Source organism: Trachinotus anak, unplaced genomic scaffold (genome assembly GCF_046630095.1).
Source record: "Trachinotus anak isolate AG129_WGS33_773 ecotype Australia unplaced genomic scaffold, CSIRO_AGI_Tana_v1 ptg000014l, whole genome shotgun sequence".
NCBI classification, from domain to species: Eukaryota; Metazoa; Chordata; class Actinopteri; order Carangiformes; family Carangidae; genus Trachinotus; species Trachinotus anak.
In genome coordinates, this window is record NW_027273865.1 from 20,791,146 (window position 1) to 20,811,806 (window position 20,661).

The 20,661-nt window shown below is 39.8% G+C and overlaps 1 protein-coding gene across 1 annotated transcript in view; it reads left to right on the forward strand.

The window, feature by feature from the left end:
• scn2b (sodium channel, voltage-gated, type II, beta) overlaps positions 1-20,661 on the forward strand; it is a 357,779-nt gene that overhangs the window by 320,514 nt on the left and 16,604 nt on the right. The gene's annotated exons all lie outside the window — the stretch shown is intronic.

The following is a 20,661-nucleotide window of genomic DNA, read 5'->3' on the forward strand; positions in this document are numbered from 1 at the left end:
TAACCACAAGTGTGTCCTTAACTTCACTTTAACACAAATATTGCCAGGATAAATGATTTTTGAAAGTGCTCTGCACATTTGCCCAATATCAGCATATTGTGTGGTGCTAGAAGCTCATTCTTACATACACGCAGTCAATTTGCATGTTAAATTCACACTCGTACTTCAACTCTAAAGCTCAAAGCTCATGTCTCGACACACACAACAATGGTGAAAACATGACCTTTAGCCAGAGAAGCTAGAAGTCAGACACAAACAGAGAGAGTTGGAGAAGCCCTGAGCGCTGCACCCACGCACCGCCTCACACATCTGAACACTGTCATAGTAGTCACAGCGCAACAGGGACCTCTGCAGGCCTCACGTGGAACTGATCCTCTCAGCCAAAACTGGCATTAGATCGAAGGCTGAATTCTTAAAGGCATTCCACTCAGTCGCTGTCACTCTCTTTGTCAGCCAGCCTCTCTCTGTCTTATGGCCTTCTGCCAACAACCAACCCAAAACACCTAGGTACATGTGCTGGCACACACCTCTCATCCATAAACACAAACATACAGTAAACATTTAGTGGACACAACACAAATATAAATGTCTCCTCATATGGATGTATGAGTGGATGTCGGGGTCAGGCAAGAGTTGGCACACTAGATGTCGAAGGTCTGACCTTGCATAGAAGGGAAATCAATCGATGACTGTTGTGTTTGGACAGTTTGGTGAGGTTTGTTTGTTACATCCAAGATCAATCAATGACCTATTAATTTGAAACAGAACAGACATACTTCCACACCAAAGTCAAAGTACTTGAGAACCCCGCTGGGCCACATGATGATCAATAGCACTTATGTCAATATTAGGGGACTTGTTTTCTCTCACAGCAGTGAAATTAGTGGAAAAAACAGGCCTTTTTACATCTGTCAGTATTTGACACACACACACACACTCCAATAAAACTGTTGTTTCCAACCTGGGGGTTAGGACACTCCCAGAGGTTGTGAGAGAAATTTGAGTGTTGGTGAAATGATTAATGGAATAGGAAGGGAAAAAAAACGTAATTCTGCTTCACAAAATGCAGTTTATGCAGCAATTTGTCTCTTCAGGTCTTTAAATGTTATTCAAATGACACAATCTTAGAAGGGAAATTACTCTTTTGGTTGAGCCTCTCACAGCCAGCCTGTGACAAGTTGATGCAAGTGGCTTTTTTTAAGGTGTCACAAGCAAGAAAGGTTGGGAACCCACTGCCATAATTAATGCAGTTCGTATGTACTTAAACTCCACTGGCTTTGACAAATGATGGTGATGACAAAGAGACAAACTTAATAAATGTGCATAAGAGAAAAAGCCTAAAAAATGATGCAGCATCTTTAAACTTAAAACTGTGTGCTTGTAATTGTTTTTCTGTGACATCAATGCGAAAGTGCTGTTAATATATTAACAGGAAGGGTTCCTGTTAATATATTAACTAGTTTATAGTTGTTTGATCTATCCAGGACTCTCACTACTGTGGGGTGTAATGAATGTCTAAGCCAATGGTCCACAAGTGGAGCTTTTACCCTTGTTTGAAATCTTCAATAACCAAACATGTAAAAAAGTTTCCAGCCTTGCTCCAACTTTCAGAGGAGCAGCTTATTCATGAGAGGTGTTTGATTAGACTGCACTTGAATAAGAGACAGGGAAAAGGGCACGATTTGCTTTTTTTTATTTAATGAAAAGCTCACTTTGATGTTTAAGGCCTATGTTGATAACATAATTAGAGCATGGTATTTGGATATCTTTGTGGAGTTTATTACACCACATCTCTAGCTTGAGTAGATTTTCTTAGACTGCGTGTGACATTTGCCTTCATAGTTCCTTCTCCTCTGTTTTTATCTCTTCACCCCTTAAACAAACATCTTAATTGGAGCTTTTAGTAAACAGACAACACCCACTGGCTGACTTTTTCTCCTTAGTTTGGTGGTGTGCTTTAAAACTTTGGAATATATCAATTATTTTATACACACCATGAAGCGTGACTTGTACGCCCTCTTCTTTTATGTGCATCCCTGAAGTTTATTAATGTATTTTAAGATTTGAAAAAAAGAGAGAGCGATTTAATGAAGATTTATGTGGTTTAAAAAAATCTTTTCAGCCAACTTACAAAACCAAATTGAATGTTTACATCCTCGCATCCCATCCAAAACCATCTCCCTGAAAAATGTGTGCTACTTTAAGTGCGATCAGGAAAGCGGAGAGAGGCAGAAAGACGTTTTTTGGGATGGTTTTCGGATGCTCACTTTTCAGAATGGCAGTGAAGTCAGTTCCTCCAACATCCTTCAAGATGGTTTTTGTCATTTTTATGAGACAAATAACAAGACAGATGCAGTTATGGCATAAATAAGAGTGGACCAAGTGTTTCTGAACCACACAATCAGAACCAGTGGCTCAAACTGATTTACCCACAAAATGACGTGGAGCCTCCAGGGCTGAGACTGCTGACACAGAGACCCGGGCACCTGGCAACACACAGTTTGTCCTCAATTATTATTGGCATCTGTATAGAATGGGGAAAGGTCTGATTGTTGAACTCCTGAGGCAGTGACAGCATATTTAGATGCATTGCACTGATATTGATGCATGTCCCTGGCTCATGCCGAGCTGCTGATTTGTGTAGAAATGTCCTCCAGTGAACTTTAAACTTGATGTTTTTCTAAAGATATGGACATTAGTAAATAATTTAAACACGTGTGGGTTTGTACTCATGTCTATGTATGTGTGCGCACCCACGTTACAAGGCCTTGCATCAGTTTTACGCCTTTGCAGTGCTACAAAACAGAACGCTTGAATTTGACTCTCACTCCTATATTTTTCCTGTCTTAAAATATCTTTCTTTTAGTTTGTGCAGCCCCTGCCTCTCTCTGTCTAAAGCACTTTCTCCTCCTCTTTTTTTCTCATCTCCCCTAATCCCAAATGTCTCTGCATCAGACCTTTCAAAACTTGCTTGCTCCACTGTTCTTACATTACTTGTTTGATCAACCAACTCACTATGCTACATCATAATGCCTGAGCTCAGCTATGTGTTTCTGTTAAAACAGTCACAAATGTTAAAGAGGCCACAGCAGCCACAAAAGTGGCTCACAGTCAGTTTCAAACCCAGACTGCTCCTGCGTGTGCTTCTAGATTTCTTTGGTTGGCAAAATTGAGTCATTGTATTATTTCTGATGACATTTATGATCTGAGAGATTGTGATAACTTTTATTTGAGTAAAATTTTTCAACAACTTCATTGGCTAGGCACAAACAGCAATAGAAAAATTGAAGCATTTAATTTATATTGCATTTTTGCAATACATGGCTACTGGTCAGTCACTCTCTGAATGCTATGCACATATCTGTGTACAGAAGCACGGGTGGGGGGGCTTCTCTGCAGTTGTAGGCACAGATGGGAGAGCCTGAGTTAAAAAGGAAGTGTGCCCACCACAGCTGAATCTGTTCTTTAGCAGCTGGAAATATTGCATCAGGATTGCGATAAAAGATCCCAAAAAAAAAGTTCTCTGAGGAAAGCTAGGGCTTCCACAACCTCTTTATCTTTTTTTTTTGCCAAAATGTCATTAGGTCGTAATCATTAAATGGCCAGTGGCAGCAACACTCTTGTTAATGTCATCCATGTACCCCTACACAAAAAGTCATAGGATCAAAAATCTTATCTCAGATGAAGGTCTTATGTGTTGCTTCGGGCAACAGGGACAAACACACAGACCTTACTGTTAACTGCATCATCAGCTCTGATACAAGGAACAGTCTTGTTTCGGTATTGCACCTTCTCCCTGTGTCTGGTCATACTGACACAGTGATGGGTTTTCAGACTTCACTGCCCCATGGAACTATGGACACTGGCGTCCTCTCTAGCACTGTCTCAGGTTTGTGCTCAAACGGGCATGCTGGTATTAAACACATTACAGCACAGTAACCAGTCTGGTGAGGTGCACGGCAATTCGCCTTTCTTATCCAACACAGATCACCAGTAATGCCAAGATAATGCTGAACAATGTTTCGCTGCCTAAAAAAAATCTAAGCTTTCCTTACCTGTTTCTTTGTCTGGTTTTGTTGGCAGCAGTGATTGTTTGTGCATTGGAGCTCTTGTCACAATGAAGCCCTCAGAGCAGAAAATTAGGTTTGTGTGAAATGCATTCATATTGTCTGGAATATGCAAAAGTTTTTGTATTCTTCCACTGCTCAGACCTCGAAGACGTAATAAACACTTCACTTAAACAGAGAAAACAGAGGAATTATGTGTCACCATGAGACAGCACAAAATTGAAAGGGTGAAATCCTAAACTTTTAGTATAGACACTAGATGACGTGATCCATTTGCTGTGAGTGCATAAAGTGTGTGTGTTTGTGTGTGTCTGTGTGCGTGCGTGCTGTATGCACTCATAAGGCTATAACCTATAACCTCCCCCTCTTCAGTGGTCTCACCACAGAAACAGTGCTTTTATTTCCTATCAATATTTCAAGGAATCAGTTTAAGCAACTCCTGCTCCATTATTCAGTTCTGTCTAAGTGTTCAGCTTTAAATCCGTTTAGCACAATCAGGTATGTTCTCAATCAGCGGTTGAGGTTGCATTATGCAAAACAGGAGGATCAGGGAGTCCAGGGGTTGCCAATTCTATCATCATCCTTCTTTCTGGGGAATCCAATGCTGCTCTCATCCTGCCTGTAGCATGCATTATAGATCAATATGCAATACAGCATAGCCTACAACCCACCTTGGAAGCAGGTTTTCATTGTAAAGTTTCAGCACAGTCAGTGAAAAGGGCAGCATTATTTACTGAGCTATGCTTCTCTTACAAAATACTCAACAAGAAAAGGTATTGAGCTGAGCATTCGTCAATGCCTAATACGTCTTGGTCCACAGATAAAATTGTCAACATGTGTATCCATCTGCTTTTACATACAACCCCGCTGAGCTTTGTGAGTGTGGGAAGACACCAGAGCAATTCAGTTTAGTTTCTTTACTTCATCCTCCCAGTCGGGCTCCTTGCTGTTTGCCTGTTTCTTCCTTCAGGGCTTAATTTGTGGAGACCGACTTCTTGCTTTTGGCCATGGGGCTTGTCTTAGTCCTTGCATGACTGAGGTGGAAACCTGCTGGTAAGTGATCTGAACTTGGTCGAACACTTGAGAGGTGTTTGACTAACAGTACAGCCCGTTTCCCTGTATGTTCACTCACACATTTTCACAATCTAAGGTAGCTTTTTACATCTGCTGTCAAAGAGAAGGTCAGCCTGCTACGAACACTATAAATTGTTGCACCATAGAACCCGCATATGTACACATCATCACCCTATTACTTTTGTTAGTCTTTACCAATAACACTGCTGTCTCTCCACTGGCAGATGGAGTCATCAAAGTACATCAGAGTACAAGTAATAGTGATTTTCATGACTAGAAATGGTCGAATAAGACCACTGTGTCTTACTAGTTTTGCCTTATTCCCATGATTGCTGTGCAGTGGAAAAACATTCCTGCGCATGAAACACGTCTTAGAAATTTTGTGGAGGCCAGATTTTTAAAGAGAGGGATGCAGAAAGAGAGGGAGGTAGAGACAAGGAGAGAGAGGAATCAATACTTAACCTGGAGGCTGAACAGAAGGCTATCCTGGTCTTCTTCTAAGTGAACAACACAGCTCATGATGTTACACACACATCAAACCGTCAACGTGAGTTTTGACTTAGTGTGCATGTGTGTGTGTGTGTGTGTGTGAGATACACTGTAATGCTCCTGGTGGATGAACCAGGTGGCCATCCAGGTGTGTGGGAGGAAATAAGCCTTGGCAGACAGATACGATGGGCACAGTTTTCAAAGAGGACACACAGACGCACAAACACGCTTAGAATACATGCGCACAATGTCTGAGCTTATTAACGAGGAGTAAAACTCCTCTAACCACTGTTAGTTTACCAGCCGAGGCTTTCAAGAGTCATCTGAACCACACAACAGTCTTAGTCTTACTTGTGTGACCAAGGAAATGGAAGACTCTTTTGAAAAGGAGTGGGAGCACAACCATTACAGTAAGAACCAGATCTCAGAAGGTCTCCCAGCTGTGTGAGAACCACATGGCCCATGTCCTTTTTTTGCTCACATGCAGTTTATTTTGCAGGTAGAACATTTTGCTTTTACTGGAGGTTGAACATTTTCACTTTTCCTTCATAATTACACATGAGAAGAGACAACACATGCACATGATGCCCACATGTTAATTTTACATTGACTTTTATAGAGAAATTTGTGAGAGGGACATAAAAGACAGCCCCAGATAGTTCATGGTCAGAGACACAGAGTACTTATTGTTGTCTCTTTCAATGCAAGTGACTAAACAAAGCTGCAGGAATATTGTCTGTTTTCTCCTTTGAAATAAATGTTTCTGTCAGAAAGTAATGCAGTTATTATTCAGTGAACACACACACACACACACACACACACACAAATACATTTCACAATCTGATGATTTGGTACATGAGCATAATGTAAAATGGTAGCAATTAAGATTTGGTGTCTTTGGCTTCAACATTCACAAACAAAGGTGAATTTGAATACACACACACACACACACAGTTACGGTATATGTTTGGGTTTTTTTTAAGACTGATGAAAACACATACACATGCAGAATAGTGGGATCATGAAACTTGCTCAGAGCAACAAAAGTACACAAAACACTTTCCCTCTGTATCTCTCTCACTCTCTCTCTCATGCACTCATCTGAAAATATCTGCAGGGCTTCCTCTTCCACTATCAAACAATTGTTTGTTCTCATTATCATAACTCATTAATCCTGATCAGACTCAACCCCACTATCTCTGTCTATTTTCCCCCTCTCTTTTTCGCTCTTTCACGGACACACTCACACACAGTTACACACATGCATTTGTTTTCTCCTCTATTCATAATTCATAGGATTTGATCAGACAGAATGTTTGATAAGGTTTACAGTCTGGGCTTGCCCAGGCAGAGAGGGAGACAACAAAAATAAACAGTCATAAATAATACCCACTGGATGATGTGGGAGGCAAAGTTAATGTAATGATACAGTTGAGGAGAGAGACACTGAATTGCTAACGAGTGAGACAATTGGACCATGGATTAGGCTTTTGAAGGCCCTCTGTTCCATTTTGTGAGATGGATTTCTAAAACTTTCAGGACTTTAAAAAAAGAAAGAAAAGAAAAAAAGTTACGATTGATGTATGAATACCTTACAATAATGAATGAAAGCGCAGACATCCAACAAGGCCAGTGTCAAATAATGCACCAGACCTGTAGAGAAAATGATCAAATCGAATCAGTTCAGTTCTTTTTGTGCAATCCTGCTGACAAACATTGGCAGAGGTAACAAAGGTCTCGAGTAACACAAATTGGGGGCAACAAATTTGTATATATATGGTTACGTGATACGAGTTGATTAGGATAGACTGAATGAGTACTAACCTGTACTAAACGACTGACTAACGTCAGTCAGAAAAAATCACGACAACGAAACCAAACATCAGCTTATGAAACAGTGATTGGTCCTGACGTGAAGAAGGACAACACTGTTCCTGCAGACAAACACACACACACACACATACATACACACACACACACAGATCTATACATGCTGTACTGTTATACAATTGAACAGGTAGGGGTCAGGGGATTTAATGTAAAGGTAGCTTTTATTTATATGAGACTGGGAGAGGGAGAGAGAGAGAAGTGCATGAGGGTCAGACGGAGAAAAATGGAGATTGATAAAAATAAATAAATAAATAAATAAAAAGTAAATCCATCCCAAAATTAAAGACTAATCCAAACTGAGTCTGATGGATAAGTTGGAAATGAGTAAACAAACTCATCTCTCTCTTCATGATGAGGTGCCGGGAAATATCTTGTCATACAAAATGGAATTCAAAACAAGTCAGTTTGTTTAAGATGGGGAAAATTTTGGATAAATATGAACTACAAAGAGAAGGGGCAAGGAAAGGAAGAAAAAAAAAATCAGAATGACAAGCAATCAACCCAGTAAATGATGATCCTGACTCAATTTGACAGACTTGTAGACACGGTGGCAATGAAAACAAACCTGAAGTGTTTACTACACAGCGCGAAATAGGGATGATAGAGATGTGAGAAAAAGAAAATGAAGAAAGACTAAAAAGAGGCAACAAAGGGCAATAGAGAGAGGAAAGTCAGTCACTAATTATTGTAAGAGAAATGTGTTCTCATAAGTCTTTACCCTTGGTAGAAGAAGAGATTAGTGGTTCAACACTGATGTCAAGCAATGGGTGTTGGGTCTGATTCTGACTGACAGGCTGGGAGAGCAGTTGGCCTTTAGTCCAGAAACTGAAGCAGCAGCCATCATTCATTGTATTATTGACATGTCAGCTTTTTCTACACGTCAGAATGTGTTCAGGGAAAAAGACTGTTGGATGTTGAGTGGTGCCATGCCAAGATGATCCTGCTAGGGTGAATTATTTGATTTGTTGTTTTGGACTGTTTAAAAATTTTGAGCCTTTTTACTCAAAAAAATGAAGTTCTTTTTTGTGTTTCTGGCTGGACCACAACAGCAGGGTCAGCCCTATAATCTGAAATGTCCCTCACTGACTGACTGACTGACATATTTCCACCACTGGTTGGCAGAATGCCCCAGCACGGAGTTGGAATTTCTGGAGAAAACAGGTTCTACTAGGGGGTTGTTTGGCCGGCAGTGTTTCCAACTTAGCACACTGTCGCAAGATTTAGAGGCAAGACTGGGTATAAACCTAGTATATGACTGGACCATACATGGATGCCTACCGAGAGCTTAAGTCTACACCTCTTGTTACGAGTAGTCTACTGAGCCACTCTGGTTTCCCGGCTACTCGAGAACTGCAGAGAAGCAGTTATATGTGTCATTATTACTAAAGGAGGCAAAGGAATAATTAAATATAAGATACATCGAGCAGAGAGAGCAGGAGAGAGGGAGCGAGAGAGAGAAGTCATCAGTAACAGCTAAATAAACTAGCAGATCTGAATAGCATGTAAACAACAGAATCACGAGCTAACTGCAGCACAGACATAAAAGTCTTGTTAAGAAATAGAGGGTTTTGGTCCACTGAAATGTAGAGGGCTTTAAATGTGAACCGGTTACAGGAACTGTTGAGTTTGCATTAAAACATAATGCAGTAACTGTAACACGGCAAACAGGAGCGACTGAACTGCTAAAATACTGGTATGATCATCAAACGGAGGGAATTAGAAATAGAGAAAGAAAGAAATAAAGAATAAAGAGATGCCTCAAATAAAACTCTGTTATGTTCTGGAGTAAATAAAGGCAAAACTATTGTAGATCCCAGATCGAGGCTGTCTGCTGTGTAGACAAAGTAAAAAAGATATTCTGTCGCTTCTAACTCTCTCTGATTTTATAAGTAAACATAGCTGAAATCACAGCACAATCTTTGTCTTTAATTTATGTGTTTGGTGATTTTTTCACTGTCACAATTATAAGATCAGGATTTGACTATAGGAGGACCAGCCCTATACTAGGTTTTCTAAACTCTGAACTCTGAACTCTGAAATAATAACCAACTCTCACTGACAGTGGAGCATGGAAATAAACACAGACTCACTGTCACTGTTAGGTCGATGTAAGTTGCTGATGTAAAGTTTGCTTTTTTCCACAAAAAAACTAAAACAAACAAGTACAGGAGTCTGTAGCTTTCACTGAAAATTGAAATTCAGGTTTTCTGTCACACTCCCATCAAAAGAATAAAATCTGAGAAAAGCAAGAAAACACAAGTGATTGGGGAAGATAGACAATGATTTTATGTGCTTTTTTAATATTCATTCCAGATAAAACTTTTTTTTTTGTTCAATTTGCATCTTTCCATCTAATAATGTCTCTTTTCTATTTATCACTCACACACTCACACATACATTATGTATGTATTTCTGTTTTTGTGAGGACACAGGTTAACATAAATGTATTCCCTCGCCCTTTTAACAAACCTTTGCCTTCACAACTGAATGTCTAAGCTCAACCCTAAACCTAAAACCCAACCCTGAAACAGCCCTTTGAAGTTGCCAAACTGCCCTCACCTTCACCAGAAAACATAAGGTTTATCATTCAAACTGGTCCTCACAGAGACAGAAGTAGAAGTACACACACACTTTCACACACCTATACAGTTGATCGAGCGCACAAACACTCCAACAGAAAAAGTTTCATCCCTTCAGTATAAAGGATTGTGATATATGCCAAAGATAATCAGCGGTATGGAAATGCGTTCCTTGAGAAAACATATGAAGCAAAAACAGGGTGCTTTTACTGTGAAGGAAAAAAGAATGGTGATGTTTCTTCTTATTTATTTATTTATTCATTTCAAGACTGTTCTTTTCCCAACTGTGCTGGCTTTTGAACACAGAAACACATTAGCACCGAAAGCTGAGGAAAAATCTCTTGATTTTACCCTCATTTACACAGGGTCCCTTTAAGGCGAGGCTGAAAGGGAAGGGGACATGTGGCTGTGGCAGAAAAGAACATATGGCATCTGCTTTAGTGGAAAACGTTAATACGGGTGGAGTATTGGCACCCGTCGCCTCACTAGCATTAATACGCTGTCAGAGTTGTTCTGGCAGAAGAAAAAGTGGTGCACATTTGCCCAGCACTGTTCCCAAGAGCATTGCAGTGTGTCCCTTCCCACTTGCCATCCATCCTGGACCATCTTATCAGTGCTGTTATTGAAAGGCAAGAATATAAACATGCTGGAGGAGCTCTGTTTATCAGATCTCCAGCCAAAGACCCAGTCATAAGCAGTGGTCTTGTTAACTTTGTGAGACAAAAAAAAAAAAAAAACAGACAAAACAGAAAGCTGGAGAAAATGAGAGGACTGTAAGGTAGCAGAGAAGTGGCAGTAACACTAGCAGATGCTGTAGCAGTATAATGGGCATTTGTACAGGGTAATAGGCTACTGAAAATCAAAACCACACTGTGTGTGTGTCTGTGTGTGTGTGTGTGTGTGTGTGTGTGTGTGTGTGTGTGTGTGTGTGTATATATATATATATATATAGAGAGAGAGAGAGAGAGAGAGAGGGAGAGGGAGAGAGAGATAATTTACAGGATTTATTAGCAGCAACAAAAGTTACAAGGCCAGGTTGCAATCTTGAAGAACATTATTCTTGGTCCACAGCAAAAGAAGGTCAGACTGTGTGGCTGTAACTGAACATGCAGATAGGCAACATGTTTTGAGTTAACTAACTTTTCTCAGGCAGCATAAAAAGGTATTGAAATGGGAAAGGTTTAAAAAAAGAGGGAAAAAGGGATGAATGACATGAGTGTATCTGGGACAGACCAGATCATATTCAGAAGATGCACAATATTGACAGAAAAAAGCATAGCAATATACAGTAAAAAAAATATTTCTAAAAATAAGAAGGTGTAATAAAGATAGGGTACCATAGTCATAAGATAATGGAAAAAGATAAAAAATTATACATGGGTAAGAAACAGCAGGAGCATCAAGAGGAGAGACCCTGCATCCCCTCTAGCTAAGCATTTCCCACAGTGTGGACATTTGGTCAAAGAATTAAAATTCTGGTCCATACAAAGTATCAGTCCCCCACCATCAGATGTGGAGAACACTACCTGTTCTGTTTAAAGCAAAAGCTAAATGGATTTTTGATCTGGGTGCTCTAACTCCAGAGGGAGTTCAGGAGGAATGTGATGTGTTGTGGGGTTTCCATACAAACTGTTATTTCTAGAATAGGTCTGCTCTCTTGGTCTCTTATCATCATTATCATAGCACTGCTGACACGATCTTTATCATTACTTGTGTATTAGTGTGTGTGTTTGTGTGTGTGTATATTTCTTTCTAAGCATTTGTGTAGTTATGACCACACCTTTCAGCATCAGTAAGTGTGCTTTCATGAATGTGTGCACATCTGGCCGTACATCTGTACTTAAAAAATGTGTTTTCTTTCAATATTCATCAGACTTGATTTTAGGCTGTAATTAACATAGTCATCCAGCCAAAGTAAACCAAAAGTCATCATTAGCCACATGATTAAGCTTTCCTCTGCTATTTTCATGTTAAGGGCAGAAAACAATGGAAGGGCATAAGCAAAACCTACTACAAAAAGTACATTGTAACAAATGCTGCCTATTCCAGGGCTGCATACACATTATTGACAGGTTGAAGTGCATTGTTTATTCCTCTCCCATCATTGTAGTTTCCCAACAAGACAGTATAACACACTAGTTTTACTTTTGCCTCCTCATGGCTGCAAAGTTCCACGAGTAGTAACATTTTTAACCATTTATTTGAGACGTGATCTTTTCTTTGAATACAGCTGTTTAGGCTGCAGGAGTAGTTTATGTACACATCTATTTCATATGTTTTGACACATCTCTTCTTTTTCATGACTGATGAGGATGTCACCATTTGAATCCATTGTAGCTGCTTTGAATCCAAGCTGACTAAAGCCATCAATTTTCAGAGCCCCCTTTCAAACAAACAATGAGTACTTGATACTCAAAGGAGAGATTTCTGGTGGCGTAACCCTTTAAGGAAAGGGAAGTCAGATTTTGTAACAGTGAGTAGCAGTATGAATGATGGACGGGTCAAAATGGAGAAGCGAAGGGGGAGACTGACATCTGGAGCAGAGCTAAGTGATATTGCTCTGGATTAATATCTATGGCGACGTCAGTGTGATTGGCTGTAAATATAAAATGCTTTAACAGTTTGCTAATGCTGCTTTGCTGTGGGACCTTTTAACCCCCCACCCCCCCCCCCCCACCCCCACCCCACAACAGCTGAATGACGCGGCCCAGTAGGAAACAAATTGCATCTCTGCTTGTCATTATCACATTAACTCTGCATCAGCTGTCAACAAAGGGCCACAGTGTACGCACGCTTATTCGCATACACACACACACACACACACACACACACACACACACACACACACACTATCATCATCATTCTTCTCCTTGACTAATCTCCAAACAAAGCTGGGAATGTTAGCCTCTAAAATCCTTTTACTTTGAATTTTGTTGAAAAAAAGAATCCCTGGAGAAGAATAAAGAAGGACGACGCGGGCAAAGAAAGAGATGAAGAGACGAGCGCTGGCCAACTCCTGCTGAGACCTCTTTGATAGATGCAGTTTTTTGAAAAGGGAGTTTGGTTCATTTGCAAATCTCTCTGCGCTGGCTGTGGGCATTTTGTGTGTCTGTTTGTATGTGACTGTATGTGTATTAGTCTATTTTTTCAGTCACTGTGTATATACTGTATACACACATTCTTTATTTGTGTCCTGTGTGCATTTATGTAAGATGTTATGTAAGACATAACAGTTTTCTTTCTTTCATTTGCTAATTTTGGGTAGCTCTCACTATCTGAATGCTGGACTCCTCATTGTATAATCTGTTTTGTATCCTTTAAAGAGCCATTAGATTACCTTGATGTTTTACAATACTGCAAATTAGGCTTACTGGAATCCCAACACTAATAAGATTAAGCCTTCCCTTTCACTGTTAAAAAAGTCTACAAAATGTGAGCTTGTACAGTTCCTCTGTTAAACTCACAAAGCTGGGGAGTCCTGGTTTTACCCGCTCTGCATGAGAGGGAAGTAATTAGGTCCCTCTACTTTGCTGCCAGATTTAAACGAATGGAGCACAAACAGTGACCTGCATATTTGATTAGAGCCACTACTATCCCCTGCTCTTCCCTGTGTCGAAGAGAAGAGAAGAGAAGAGAAGAGAAGAGAAGAGAAGAGAAGAGAAGAGAAGAGAAGAGAAGAGAAGCTAAGCTGTTAATCAGAGAGAGATACAGCCATAAGAGGAGCTATGAAACAGGAAAAAAAAGGAAGAATGAAAGCAGCTACTGGGATTTCATGTGAGATTTTACATACTTGTTCTGCCAATTTCAGCCTCAGATATGGTTGTGTGTAAGGATAAAATATTTCCTTGGTTTCATATTGTACATGGTGTGGGAAGATTCTATCATCCTTCAGCTTTGTGTCCACACCTGCGCAGGATCTGATGTACATAGCCTCAATGTAATCTGTAGTCCCTGCATATTTTCCACTAATTTATTGTTTTCACAGATTTGTTACGAAATCAATATCAAAATCTTAGGCAGACCACCTTAGATTAGCTTGAGGAAAGACTTCTATTACTGGCTTTAAAATCTCAAACACACACAATGACAATATTTTTTATTTACATTCAGTGTATCACCTTAGCGTCATTAAGCCAATTAAAACACTTAAAGTCTAATGTGATGCCAATACTTTGCTTTCCTGTCGAGTTACCCTCTTGCCACAACAAATCCCACTTGTTTAACAAGGTTTAGTTCTATAAATCTGTCACAGACCGAAAGCCCCAGGCATTTAAGCCTAGTGATGTCTTAGCACCTAACACAGAGCTGATGTGAATAAACAGCCAGGATTATCTGGGTTTATTGTAAAGACACAGGCTACATAAATTATAAGTAACATGACAGGCTCGGGTCCGATCACAAGGATGTAAGCTACTTCAATAAAGCTGATGAGACACAAGAAACTCATTGTCGTGACAAAACCTACAACAAAATGATATCTAAATCATGCAAATAACAATGTTGAATTTGATTCTGTTGGCTAACGGATAAAACTCTCATAACTAAACTGTTAAATAGCTCAAAAGTTCTTCTTCTGGTGCTTATTTAACAGTCATCAAAAATCTTCAGGTGCATTACAGCACCTGCTAGAGTGGTACAGGGCTTACCCAGATTTGCATCTAGAAAAGGAAATGCAAGGCAGAAGCAGTCAGATGTGAGATCTGGTTAGTAGAGACACATATGTGGCAAATTATAAACAAAATCAAAGAAGAAAACTTGGGAAAGTCAGCTTGTTTTCCTGAGTGGGAATCTCAGGATTTTGGTGGAAAAACAAGACATAAATGAGCATTACGGCAATAACTACAATAGGAAATCCTTATATGGTGATTGATGACTTCACCATCATGAGACAGGACAATCTTTCTCTCTCTCTTAGAGTCAAGATGCCCCCCGCTCCCCTCTCTGTCTGTCTCTTAGCTCACTTTGTGGCTTGACTGTTGGCTAAACATACCACCATAGCTGTGTGTGTGTGTGTTTATCACTATGTTGTGTTGGTGCGGTCATGTTGTGTAATTGTATTGTGCCTTGTTTGTGTTGATTTATAGCTGTGTGTTATGTTACAGTCAGGGGTGCGGACTTGCTGTTTCACTGCAGGCCCTCCACACACCCTCCACAGAATAGTCACCATAAACTGGGCCCACTGGGCTTATGAATAACTTATAACTTATAACTCATAACTTTGTGGTGGTGGTGTTTTATGTCACTTAAAAGCCCTCTGCAGCCACGCCCAGGCAGGACGCCGCCACAGCTCAGCAGTTAACCGCAATTTGAACTCGGGAAGACGCAAAGTCAATAAATCAGCGGCGTCTTCTGTGATGGAGAGTGTCAGCTGTACTTCTTGTCACCTTGACAGATGAATGACACGTCTCCTTGTTATCCCATTGAAGATCTATACTTTTATCATTTCTCTACCTCTGTCTTATCCCTTTTACCTCTGTTCTCATTTGTCTTTATTTCTGTCTCTTGCACCTTATCTCACTTGGTTCTAATGAAATCTTTTTTCTTGTACTTTTTTGTAACTTTTTTCTGTCCAACCATCTTTTCTGTCTTCCTTTTACTTCCTTCCCACTCTATTTTTCTTTCTCTCTTGCTTTTCTTCGTGGTGTTTTTGTCCTCACATCCTTCTAGTTATTTGAGGACATGGCACAGCATCATGTCTCAGGCCACTGGAGGACTTTTAGAAGTCAACAAGAGAGAGGCTGTCATGGTCTCCCGGGTTCCTACACACACACACACAAACACACAAACACACACCAGTGTTAAGTTCTCCAATTCCCCTCAAAGAGTTTCATTCCCACAAGGCAAGATGCCACAGAGAGAAAAACAAAGAGATGGAATATTTTCTCCCTATCCTCCCCTTTCCTTATATTTCTCTCCTCCTCTCGCGGTAGTCTTCAGTACTTCTCTGCAGAGCAGTACAAACATGAGTGATCAAAGCGTCTGGGGTGTCAGAAGTGAGGGACAAGACGAATGTGTGTGGAAGACGATGATGAGAAAGTGAGGCAGGAGAACAGAGCTGTCAATCAAACATCCTATCAAACTCAGTGGAGCTTGTATCCCAGTGGCACGTCAGCGGACTTCTGAGCTTACCTGGAAGACCATCAGTGTACTCTCATACCTGCAGCTTTGTTGTCACTCCCGGGCTTCCTTATGTCTATATTCAGGGGACTGACAGAAGGCAAATTTGTAGAAATAATCATGAAAATGCAAGATTTCTGTCTGTCTGTGCTTTGTCCAGAAAAAAATACACTTTAAATAAAAAAGGAAAAAACATAAAAAATTCTGATTGAAATAAAAAGTCTTGGCAATAATTTATTATGTTTATAATAATTAATAATGTTAAGGGAAATATTCCTCTATTTTCTCCTTTCTCACTGAATAATAGTATGAACAGGTGCATTAATACTAAAACTATGGCATACACAAGGTCTCCTCAAATAGCTTACAGTTGACATTTCAAGTCTCATCTAATGTGACCAGTGTAAAGTGAAATGTACATTCATTAGGGAAAAGTACCCCGGACCAAATTTAATTCCACTATTAACTAACTGACTCTGTAAAAAGAGCATCTTATCTTTGGCTTGAATGCTGATGCTGGTGCTTAATAAGCTGAGGAAAACTTGTGGAGTAAGTTTGTTCAGAAAGAAGTCAAATTAATAATGTTTAAATTATGACAGTTTTATTCCAAAGCATGGCTCAGTGAAGCATGGAGCCACAGCCCCCTCCTCTGGATCCAGGGAGAAATACATTTACAGTTGTGCTTTTAAGGCTGATTTACGTTCTCTGTGTGTTTTCTACGTTTAATGATATTTATGCAAACATTTGCCCTGAATCGGGGTCTAACTGAACAGAAAACCCAGCACAAGACTGCGTGACAGAATAATTATTACAAAATACTATGACAAGTGATAGCTTGTCATTACTGAAGGTAATTTCAGTAAAGAATTGTGTTTAAATTGTTGTAATTATTGTAAAAACTGTAATGCAAAAAGGTTGTTAGACCCTTCCTTTTCTGTTGTAAATTAGTAATGGATTACAGATGTGTCTTTCAAGTAAGGTGCAGAGAGGAGGGTTTCGAGTTCAGAGACTTTAGAGTGGATCATGGCTTACCTCTCATATACTTACTATGTTCCAAGTGTCAGGTGCTGGATTGGCTGAAGAACATCATCCATGGTTGGTTGGTTGATTGTCTAGCTCCACAGACACCAACATTAATGGTGAATTTGGGTGTTTCTCTGTGAACTTGTCAAATCAAACATTTCCAGCTTTAGTTTTTGCTCAAACTGTGAATGATATTGTTGATAAACTGGCATTTTGTGTTCAAGGTTAACATTAGAGTGAATATACTCATATACATTTTACCAGTACAGTCCTCCACAAAAAGTGGAGGTTGTGACTGGCTTCCATTATCCAGTAGGTTTTTCTCTGGTTTATTTTGAGTAATAGATTTACTATTGACAGTTGCAGACCCAAACACAAATATCTGGGGGAATTTTCAAAATGACAAGGATCAACTGAAAGCTCCAAAAAAAATGTAATATGTAATACAGATGCATGTGGTTCTGTCCTTCACAAAGGATTCAAGGGGATCTCTTGATATAAATAAAACATAATATTCATAGTTATGGATTATCACCTTATACTAAGAATAATTGTGTTTTGTGTATTGTGTAATTGTGTATTGTGTTTTCATTAGCTTAGAAGAATCCATTCACATCTTCATATCTACACCTGGAGCAGGTTCTCTTCCACAGAGCCTGTCACGTTGAAACACCATGTTTATACAGTAGCCCATAATGAACAAACCAAACACTGATTCTAGAGAGAGCCTTTCGTGTTCTTATGTTACCTGTAGGCCACTGCAGATTATCTTGCACATTTGGAAAGGGAGGGGTGAGGCATGTTTATTCAGTTGGTTGCAATCTGCAACCTTACCACTAGATGCCACTAAATCTTAGTCCTTTAAATTTGCTGGTCCTTCAAATTTCAGTGGACTTACCTGATTGGACCCACTTTCCCACTGCCCAAACCTTTGACTGGTATTGTATAATTTCTTTTTTCCCACATACCCTTAGAAAATAAAAACGTTGAACCACACAATAAAAAAAAAAAAAAATCCAGTCTGCTGCTGAGAAAGTAATCTGTGGATCCTAAAAAGGAGACAAACTATTAGTATGCCAATTAAAACAATTAGCAAAATAAAACACTTATCTGAAATTGCAGTGCTTTTCAATGAGATATTGAATTATGATTTTAAATTGTGCTGTTGTTTTTTACAGGCAGAGACAGTTTGTCGCAGCACTACATCCGAGAACCTATTAGTCTATTACCTTAACAGACCTCTTACCTCTGATTGCCAGTATAAAGTCAGCAACAGTCAGCAGGATGTACTCTTATACAATATCCCTGCTGGCTAGCAACAAAGGAGCACTCTTTATAGTAATATTTCTTCTCTCTGCAGAAAGACAGGGTAGAGAGAAAGAGAACAATTCTTGTGTTATTGTCTTGATCTGCTTTACTCTAATAGCTGAGTGTTAGTTTTATATTTATTTCACATGTCAGTGGCTCAATTTTCAATTTCATTAGTTAGGTGCTGGTCATCCACTCTGAGTGGTGAAATTCAGCACCATGGAGAGTTATTCAGTGCTAAAAGACATCCAGCACCATGGACAGCGACAGTGACATTCCTGCCAACCAGGCCAAATAAACTTTCCACAGCATGGTACCTATCACATTTGGTACCAGGTACTTTTTTTCCAGTGCAAATAGTACTCCCTTAATGCAGCATCACTACTACAGCGATGACATGTGAAGCTATTGTGATGTCATCTTTTTGTCAACCAAAAAAGGCAAGTCGAGTCGAGTTTAGTTGAGCTGGTACCAAACAGCGGAAAAGGACAATTAGAAAAACACGGTGCAGTCTGACACTCTGCTCACAGTGAAGTTTCATACCAACTTAAAGTAACAAGATTGATAGGAGATTTTTGCTGATCATGTAGATACAGCAGGTAGAAATTTTTTTATTGTTTCTGTTCTACCAAATTTAACCTAAACATTAGAAGTTACATTAAAAAATACTAAATAGACCACTAGATGCAGCAACAGATTATCATTACCACACAAAATGATTGGAAGAAACAATGTATGCAAAATATCATGCAAAAACACTGCAGTGAGGGGAAGCAACCTTTTCACTGTGCACTGCAGTATGGTGCATTCGTGTATTGAGAGCATTTGAGAATTTTTATTGTCGTCTTAATGGGATGACTTAAATATGAAATTGTACACTGTGCGTGAACTAACTTTAACCGTTTTGCAGAAGGCATCTCTATGTGGCTGACAAATGGAACAATACAATCAGCAGGTTTACATGGCATCTGATACAAAAACTGAAATTTGTAGTTTCACAGTATTTGTTGCAGGGTCGTTGGATTAGATTAGCTATTTCTGTTCTTGCATCCCCCCTCTGTCCACATGCACGTCCAAGCGAGTGTGTGACCTAGCCTGCAGGCCTGCCAGCAGATGGTCTGTACTGCTGTGACAGTAAATATGAAAGCTCTTTCTCACTGTGGTTAGCAGTGTTGTGATGCTAGCTGCAGTCTGGCAACCAGCCCACCCTTCTCCTCCACTTTCTCTTTACGCTCGATGACTCAATGTTTTCAAACCACTCTCCTAAGTCCCTCATGCCTCTTACTTTCCCTCTCTTCCTGTCTTGGCATCAATCACTCTTCTGAAAGCTGAGATTACCAGTCATTATTAGAGGAATTATTGGGCCTTCTCCTCTGTCTCTATCCTCTACCCTCTTTGCCTCCACAAAGTGACGAGTGAAAAATGGGATGAAAAGGTGATACACATGACAACCAGTTAGTGTTTGCCTCTTTTATTTCCCAGTATCCTCTTCTCTTTCCTCCCACCCAGGAAGGATGGACGGAGGAATGGATTGAAGGAGGGAGGTTGGGATGGTCTCTGTTTAATTTTCTGTTTGTCTGCATGGCAGGCAGTAGGGTGTTCTCATTCATACAGATATTGACATTGATTTTGCAGGGCTCTGGTGGAGTATATGTTAGATGTGTGGAGTGCTGTGAAATACATCTCTCCAAAATGTGTCATGGGTGCATGGTTTGGTTGAGATTTGGTTACCATGGCTGATAGAGCTAAACTAATAAATCAGCCATTGCAGATATCAGTTTAGACCAAAAATAACAAGAAATTGCAGTATAGAGCGGCCAATCACCTTAAACTAGGTTTCCTCTGTGTGTCTAAATCACAATCACATCCATCAGAGCCTTGAACTTTGTACCTTGTATGGACGAAATCTACATTTGTTATGTTTTCCCACTCATTTATTCAACTTGTCTCTTTTACACCCTTCTGTCCCCGTTTTTATCTGTTCCTGTTTTCAGCTTGTTCGTTGGCCTTGAGTATTTTTTATAATTTACAATAATGCCAACAAATCATTTGTTTACAACCTATCTGCGGGGGAGACAGCCTCCGTTTCAATCGAGTGTTCCCTCCCGCCCTCC